At 48.0% G+C, this 8541-nt stretch overlaps 1 protein-coding gene across 1 annotated transcript in view; it reads right to left on the bottom strand.

Annotated features, from left to right (window-relative positions):
* Positions 1-8541, bottom strand: part of PLCB4 (phospholipase C beta 4) — a 221014-nt gene that overhangs the window by 153951 nt on the left and 58522 nt on the right. The window contains exon 2 of the mRNA XM_015427241.1: positions 7872-7935. The gene's annotated coding sequence lies outside the window, so the exon portion shown is untranslated. The remainder of the gene's footprint in view (positions 1-7871; positions 7936-8541) is intronic.

The raw sequence follows: 8541 nt of genomic DNA, 5'->3' as shown, positions 1-8541 counted from the left end.
TCCTCCAGAGGAACTGGTTGCCTATTGTGTGTGAGAGAGGATGCTGGACTAGAGGGACCCTCCCTGGTCTGACCCAGCAGGGCTCTTCTGAGGTTCTTCTCAGGGGAAGGCCTTGGGCTCTGTGCCCTGTTGTGGTCCCTCCAGAGGAACTGGCTGGCCCCTGTGTGAGACGGGAGGTTGGACTAGGTGAACCCCCCTGGTCTGACCCAGCAGGGCTCTTCTGATGTTCTTATGATGTGGTGCGCACTCATTGCATAAACCCGATATGGGTAATGGTGCCAATTTAGTCCACTGCAGCGGACACATGCACACACAGCCCACACTCTGTGGCCGTTCTTGCTCTAGTCCAGTGAACCAGGAAGCACATCGGTGAGGTAGGAAGGAACGTCGGCCTGGCTTTGCCCCCTCGGAGTGGCACAAATGCCTCCTGCGCTCAATGGAAAGAGCAGGATGAGTTCAGCACAGCAGGTTTCCGTAACACACCCCGAGGACAAGGCCTGTTTCTGGGGGGGAAACCCGGGGGGGGGGGGGGCAGCCCTCACACAGAACACAGAAGGCAGCTCAGCTTGACCTCTCTGATTTAGTTCACAGAGGGGGGGCGGAATACAGAAAATGAAATCTTGTGGTCTATAAACCTGCACACTGTATTATATACTTTGCAATTAAGTCGTGCTTGAATAAAACATATAAAAAGGATCTCAAGTTAGACAAAAAGCACATTCTGCAGCCGAGTCTCCTCTTGGGACTCAAGCCAGGCCTTCCTCTGACAAAGCAAAGCAGTGTTATCGTACTTGAGTCACATGGCCTCCAACTAAGATAAAAATATTGGTTATGCAAGCATCTTGCTACGGCGACTCCTCTCCTCGCTGGATTCTTCTGGGTTATGTAGTCAAAGCCCGGCCACATGACAGGAACGAACAAGACTAGTTTTGTCTTTTTACGGCACTGAGGGTTTAATGGCCATTCGGGCCCCAAAACCTCGGGCTTCCGATATCAAGCATTTCTTTGCCACAGATGCTCGGCTTAAACTGGGACAAACCACCTTTACTTCTTTTGCATCCTATCATCAGGACTCTGGTGGAAACAACCTTCGGTTCGGGCTTCCCCTCTTCACAGAGCTACGGCAAAGCGCGGGCGTTACATAACGAACGGAAAATGGAAACCTTCACGCTGCTGCGGAGGAGAAATTAACATAGGAGCCTCTAAATATTTTATCAACATCTCCCTGCTTCCTCCTCACCAAAACTGAGGGAGAGAAAAACCAGACTCCACGTTTTATTATTATATTTCATCTTTGAAAGAATTCATAAAGGAACAATGGCTTGATCATTTCTATGACAGACGTGAGCGAGTCAAGCTGACTGTGATTTTCAACATGGCGCCCAGCTAAGAACTCCCGCCCTCTCTCCTGCCCGTGACTGAATTTTGAATGTTCCGGAACCCTCCCGGACACCGTAACTGCCAGTACCTTAAAAACTACATTTTAAAATCCTACCTGAGCCTTAAAGGATTATTTGTTGGCAGGAGGATTGAGCATTTTTGTTTTACTACAGGGCAAAAGTATGACAGCCAGGAAACCACCACCAATATGCAATTCTTACATTCATATACTGCTACTAAAATTTTTTAAAAATGGTAGAAACCATGCCATGTGAGACATTATGAGACCACACCAAACAGTCTTCATGACACTTTCGCTGTGTCCTGCCATTGACTGTTTCTGGAAGTCGGCTGGGTCTGTCCACCTGCCACTCAGGGCTCATTCACCGAAATTCACACATTTCCAAGCAGCCGTTGCTTTATGACCTACTGTCTGAAAAGGCACCTCCTGTGTATCATTACCTAACAGCAATCCGCACTTGATACTACTTCTCTCTGACATCATAAGTCTCCTTGGAAACGAGAGTTGCCACGTCCCCCCTGGGTACCAGCAGGGGATGGGGGGGGGGATGTAGGGTTGCCAGGTCCAGGTTGGGAAACTCCTGGAGATTTGGGGGGTAGAGCCTGGGGAGGACACGGGGACCTCAGTGGGGGTACACGGCCACAGGGTCCCCCCCCCTCCAGAGAACATCCCTTTTCTCCAGAGGGGAACCGACCTCTGTCGTCTGGAGAGGAACTGTCATTCCAGGGGATCCCCAGGCCCCGCCTGGAGGCTGGCACCCCTACCAGAAGCCTTCTGGCGTGACTGGGAGGCGTGCGAACTCAGATATCTGTGGGAGTGTCAATGAGGGAGAAGACTGGGGACCTGGCATCGCACAGCTGCCGTCGGAGGCCCAGAAATAAGGAGAACCGAGGTGAGCTCAATTTCCCACTCCTAACATTACAAACCTAAGCAAAACCTGTTGAATTGAGTCACACACAGAAAATACCAGAATTATCGTAGACTCTGATCAGCTCTATGGTAACAAAGCTCTGGTTATGACGGGACACACCAGTCCTGGGGGTGAGGGTGGGTGGGCAGGGTTTTATTAGGTGCAGTTTTGCTATCAATTTTTGTGGCATTATCAGATTATATAAAGGCCAGCTGGGAAAAACAAAGAGGCCTTTCTAATAAAACGTTCATTAATCTCCTCTCTCAGAAAGCACCCGTTCTAAATGGATGGCAACCAGATGGATCCTGTTGTTTCCTTTTATGCCGTACCGCCGGTATCCTAGCCTTGCCACTCACCGTGGCTGTGGCCCCTGATCAGCTGTAGCTTTGTGGATGTGAACACCTCTCTGACTGTATGGCCGAGTGAAGGCACAGTGCTCAAAACCCTTTCTCAGACAACAAAAAAGGGACTTCACTAGTCCCATTTGCAGGTTGAACAGATCCAGACTAAACCGATCAGATTAAAAACCAGCAAAGGAGAAAAGAAGAAAATATCACTGCGTTGATTTAATCATATCGACACATTTCGTTTTCCCATTCCACGCAACTGGGGGGGGGGAAATGAGCGGAAGGCTGCCCCATGTGCACATGGCGGTCCACAAAATAATGTTGGGGGGGGGACATTAAACACCAAAGGTCAGTGGACCTTATTAAGGTTGATGATGAATATATAGAGTGGTAGAAGACCCAAAACCCACTTGGTGGGCTCAGTTGAATATACTTTTTGGCACAAGTATATTACAGTACCTTATTGTCAAAGCACATCATGATCGATGAAATAAATCAAACATATTGTGCATATATGTATAGGCATATAAACACACACACAACTGTAATGTTCACCAGGGCCTTTTTTTGGAACCCTCAAGAGGGAAAAGAAGTTTTTAATCTGTATACTGAAAACTCAAGAACTGTTAAACACTTCTAAAAAAAAAATTATCGAAGAGGTTCCGGAACTCCATTTTCCCCAGAAAAAAGCCCTGACGTTCACTTTAATATTCCTCAGCACCAATTATAAAAATATTGAAGCTCTTAGGCAACTAACTTGGATAGTTAATATCAAATAAAACAGGTCACAAAACAGGACACCCTATTGCCTTTTATGCACCAAGCTCAAACTTTAATTCTCAGAGTAAACTTTGCATCATCGATATTACAAATCAATCAAGATGGGTTTGTCTGTCCGTAGCAGGAGAAAAGAGCCAGAGTCCAGGAGCACCCTAAAGACTAACACAATGTGTGGCAGGGGAGGAGCTTTCGTGAGTCACTGCAGTCACTTCTTCAGATAGATCAAGATGGGTCGCCCTGTTTGTCTGGAGCAGGAGAAAAGTGCAAGAGTCCAGGAGCACCTGAAAGACTAACACAATGTGTGGCAGGGGAGGAGCTTTCCTGAGTCACTGCTCGCTTGTTCAGATAGATCCAAGATGGGCGGCCCTGTCAGTCTGTCTGTAGCAGGAGAAAAGACCAAGAGTCCAGGAGCACTCCAAGGACTAACACAATTCGTGGCAGGGGAGGAGCTTTCGTGAGTCACTGCAGTCACTTCTTCAGATAGATCAAGATGGGTGTCCCTGTTAGTCTGTCTGCAGCAGGAGAAAAGGGCAGGAGTCCAGGAGCACCTTCAAGACTAACGAAATGTGTGGCAGGGGAGGAGCTTGCGTGAGTCCCGGCGCACTTCTTCAGATAGCTAGAATGTGAGTCCGTCTGTCCTTATAAAGCTCAAATACCCGGCCACAACTTTTTGTTACTCTGCAAGGTGCTCCTGGAGTCTTGCTCTTTTCTACTGCTGCACACCAATCACTGGCTTCCAAGAGAATGGGCATTTGCATTGGACTCACCTCTGTTTTTACCACCGTGGTCCAATGCCCCCTCTAAGCTGTGGAGTCGCGTGAGCAAAAATTCTACTTTGTGAGCAGCTGGCATTAAAGTTGTGAGCAAGCGATTTGGCCACTGCATTAAATTAGTTTGCTCTGGAACCATCCCTTCCTGAGCTAAGACAAAAATGTGCGAGCCGGAGGCTAAAAACCGGTGAGCTAGCTCACACTAACTCAGCTTAGAGGGAACACTGCCGTGGTCATATATAATATGCCGCTATTATGCTGTCACTGTAGCACGGCAGTTGTCTGCAGCTGGACTCTCCTGTGCTGACAAGGCACCTCTAGGCGCAAACGACAGCCAGAGCAAGACCGACTTGACCGTGCAAGACCCAGCGATGTGGAGAGACCACTGGAGACCAGCTGCCCCGTGACAAAAACAGCCAGGAGGGGAAAGGAGGGCAGGTGAGGAGACACTAGGACACACCTGCCCCTAAATCCGCTCCCCTGGGCTTCTGCTTTTCCCCTCCCCCATGCTCAGGTGTTCTCCAGCTGTGGGGGTTTTACTTTCTCGATCCCATTTGCTAAACAACTCCCTGCTATTTATCACCTCTTCACCACAAAATATTAGTATGTCACCATCAGTGAACAGTGAGCAAGTTAATTGTGTATTTTTCCAATTTTTTTTAGTATATATGAATATGTAGCGTCATTGAGCAAGAGGCTGTATTCCATGATCATTTCACACACCCTGCGAGGACAACATCCCTGTTTGCCAATGGAAACTGGTGTACCCCAAGCCTGATTTATTTTTCAAAGGCTGTTCTGCTCTGTCATGGAAGAAGGAGATGTCCCAAACACTAGTCCCAGAGGCACGGATGACAGCTCACACAGAATAAATCGCAGAGTGTCATAATCTAGCTTGCAACTGGTATTTGGAAAACAGCATCACCCGGGGGGTGCTGTCTGAACCCTTGCTAAGATCCCAAATACATCATGAAACAGTGCTTGAGTTTGCCTGGCTAAGATTTGTCCCGAAGGTCAAATGCTTAGGGACACTTAGAGTACAAACAATGGGATTGGAAAGGTGTAACTGTGTTTAGGGTTAGGATTGCGCTATTATTTGTCATTCTGCAAGAAAAGAGGCAAGGAAGCGGTCTTAATTGTGGCTTCCTTGATGCAAATATCAAGATAACGCGTTGTTAATGCAAACCGTGGTTTGTAAATATTTTTCAAACGATGGTTTTACATGCTGGCTCACAGCCAATTCTTAACCCTGATTTAGGTATTCGGATAGAAGAGTCATGGCTCAAGGAAAACAAGCATCGTGCCTGAACATTACGCATTATGCCTGCACAGCACTCAAGCAAGCATCATTTTTTAAAAAACATTTAGGCAACTGACATCTCTTTGCAAGATGCCATTGCTCAGTTAGAGAAGATGCCTTTACTCCAGATCACAGAGCTTCATCCTGGTAACTAGTTGTGTTAGCACGGCAAAAACACCACATGCAATGAAACACCATCTAACTAGTCGCACTCCATTTAGGCTTGTCATGACTGATAATCGCAAAAAGAAATCTGAGACAGTTTCAGGATTTCCTACTTTATGGATTATAATCCATCTTCTCCAAGCACCAAATTAAGATATACCCTCCCCCCCCCCAAAAAAAAACCTGCTGCCAAATTCATGCCTTAAAAAACACCAGCTGGAAGTCTGATTTTTTAAAAAAAACATAGATCCACTGCCGTCCACTGAGCTCAATGCTGTCAAAAAGACGTAGCTGCACATCCAACAAATCAAGACTATCTTACTCCCTTCTCACCAAAGGAGGCACAACTGATTGCTGGAGACGATGCGACACCCCCAGCAATACATTCCTCAGCTGCGAAATCCTAAGCAGAGATGCACCTCTCCTAGTCAGTTGAAGTAAATCAGCTCAGACAGGTGTAACTGTGCTTCGGACTGCATGAGAGCCAGCCACAGTGCGTGTATACATTTGACTGACAACCATGCCACTTACGCCTACACCGTGCCCCTCCTCTTAATAATTTTAAGAACGGTAGAGTATATGGTCTGTTTGCTGTCCTGTCTAATAAGAACATAAGAGAAGCCAATGTTGGATCAGGCCAATGGCCCATCCAGTCCAACGCTCCATGTCACACAGTGGCCAAAAACACCAGGTGCCACCAGGAGCTCCACCAGCGGGGCCAGAACTCCAGAAGCCCTCCCACTGTGTTACCTCTATACCCCATGGCTAACAGCCACTCATGGGCCTCTGCTCCAGATGTTTATCCAATCCCTTCTTGAAGCCGTCTATACTGGTAGCCACCATCACTTCCTTTGGCAGTGAATCCCACATGTTAAAATACTCTTTGGATGAAAAAGTACTTCCTTTTATCTGTTCTAAGCCTCCTGCTCATTAATTTCATGGAGTGCCCACGAGTTCCTCTATAGCAAGAAGTGGAGAAAAGTACTTCTTTCTCTACCTGCTCTGTCCCTTACAGAATTTTGTAGACCTCTCTCGAATGGCGGTGGGGGTCCAACGGACAAATAGCGTCCCCTGCAATCCTTTCTTATGTGCATTAAAATAAACAACAGATGCTTAATCCGGCAAAGCCCATCACATGGGTTGCCATTCACAATGTTTTTGTTAAAAAAGGGGTTCCCAGCCAGCTTCAAAAGGAACAGCTGCAAACGGCTTCCTGTCCATTTCTGTGGTTCTCCCAAGGGGAGGGGGGGGCTTGGGATTCCAGACTGTGACTCGAACTTCCAGAGAAGCTGATAATGTTTGCTGGACCATGCCCTCTGGCAAAGTCTCTTTCTTGGGTCATGTCTCAGAAGCAACTCTGCCGAATTGCTCTGTTCTTGCCCTCAGGCAGGCAAAAGGTGCAGGACAAGACGTACCAGGGGGAACTGGTGAGAAAGGGAACAGGCAGCGAAGACGCCCTCGTGGCTAAGAGCGGAACAGGGGAAGGGGCCACTTCACACACAGAGTTAAAAGAGCCAGCCTACAGGCTCTTCTGGGAGGACTGGACACCGTTGCTGTTTTAGACATCCAGAAGCAACAAAGTCAAACGACAATGCTGAGTGCAAGACCAACAAAAAAAAAACCCTTTTCGGTTCACCAAAAAAACAACCCCGAGAACTCACATTTCAGAAACCGCAGGAACCCCCTCCCCCACTAGCCTCTGCGCTCCTTTTAGATAATCCTTTGATAAGGAGTAAGAGCGATCCCTCTTTCCCGCTGGCTTCTGACTCTGCAAGCACAGTTCCTCCAACAGGTGCTGGGAGTGAACAAAAGTTCTTGAGACTCAGGACATTGGATTAGGGCTACAGATAGGCAACAGCCTCGTGGGGTTCCCTTCAAGGGCTGCCAGTTTCTGTGGCACAAACCTCGACAGCTGTTGTCACCAGTGGCCTTTCGGTCTGAAGTCGAATGATGCCAGTGCCCTGGCAACCGTGTAATGAGCTGGAAGGCGCCCGCTAAAAGGTTGAAGGATCCCTTCTCTGCCTCCGGCAGTTCAGGCCCCAGGCCCGTCACGGCTGCCTCGATCCGCACACACACTCTGCACAGAGGCTGCAGGACACTCATACAACCAAGGGTCCGTTTTCTTCTCTCCCTCCCCAAACAATATATTTCTGTCAATACTAAAGTTAGAGTTAGGACCCGTAAGCAGGAGACTTACCAAGCGGCCCTTATCTGGATAGATAAACGGAGTTCCCTCTGGGTGTCGGGGGAAACTTCTCTTTCTGCAAAAAGAAAGCGTCATTACTAAGCGTCATTTTTTTATTTTATTTTTTGCAAATTCATGCAAGGTATCATTACAAACTGCCAAGGTGCATGCTCACCACGCAATCACTTTCAAAGCAGGATCCAGTCATTTAATGCAAGTGTAAACAGGAATGATCTGGCCGAACATCCCAACCGAGGGGGGGGGGCAATCAAACCAAGACCTGCCACAGCTGTTAGGACTGGACGGCCTGATTTGCTCCCTGAACCCAATCAGCAAGGGAGAGCGTCCCCCGCTCATTTCCCTGTACCCATTAAAAGCAACATCTGCTACACTGGATATGAGCGTATAATTGTACTTGGGGAAATTCCTGAACCGGCTACACCAGGGGTGTCAAACATGAGGCCCGGGGGCCGGATGAGGCCCCCCCCCACTGGAGGGCTTCTATCAGGCCCGCAGTGGAACTGGCTGTCTTCTGCTTCCTTCTTCTTCTTCTTCCAGTTCTGCTGTTGCTGCATCATCGTAGGTTTGCAGCTTACAGATACTGAACAGCATCCTCAAGATGGCAACAGCACAGACATTCTGATGCAATAATTCAGAGCAAGAGGTGTCAGTTATCAGACAC

This window comes from Gekko japonicus, unplaced genomic scaffold (assembly GCF_001447785.1).
Source record: "Gekko japonicus isolate JY-2015 unplaced genomic scaffold, Gekko_japonicus_V1.1 scaffold1258, whole genome shotgun sequence".
In the NCBI taxonomy this organism is placed as follows: domain Eukaryota; kingdom Metazoa; phylum Chordata; class Lepidosauria; order Squamata; family Gekkonidae; genus Gekko; species Gekko japonicus.
This window is presented reverse-complemented; position numbering and strand designations above follow the sequence as displayed.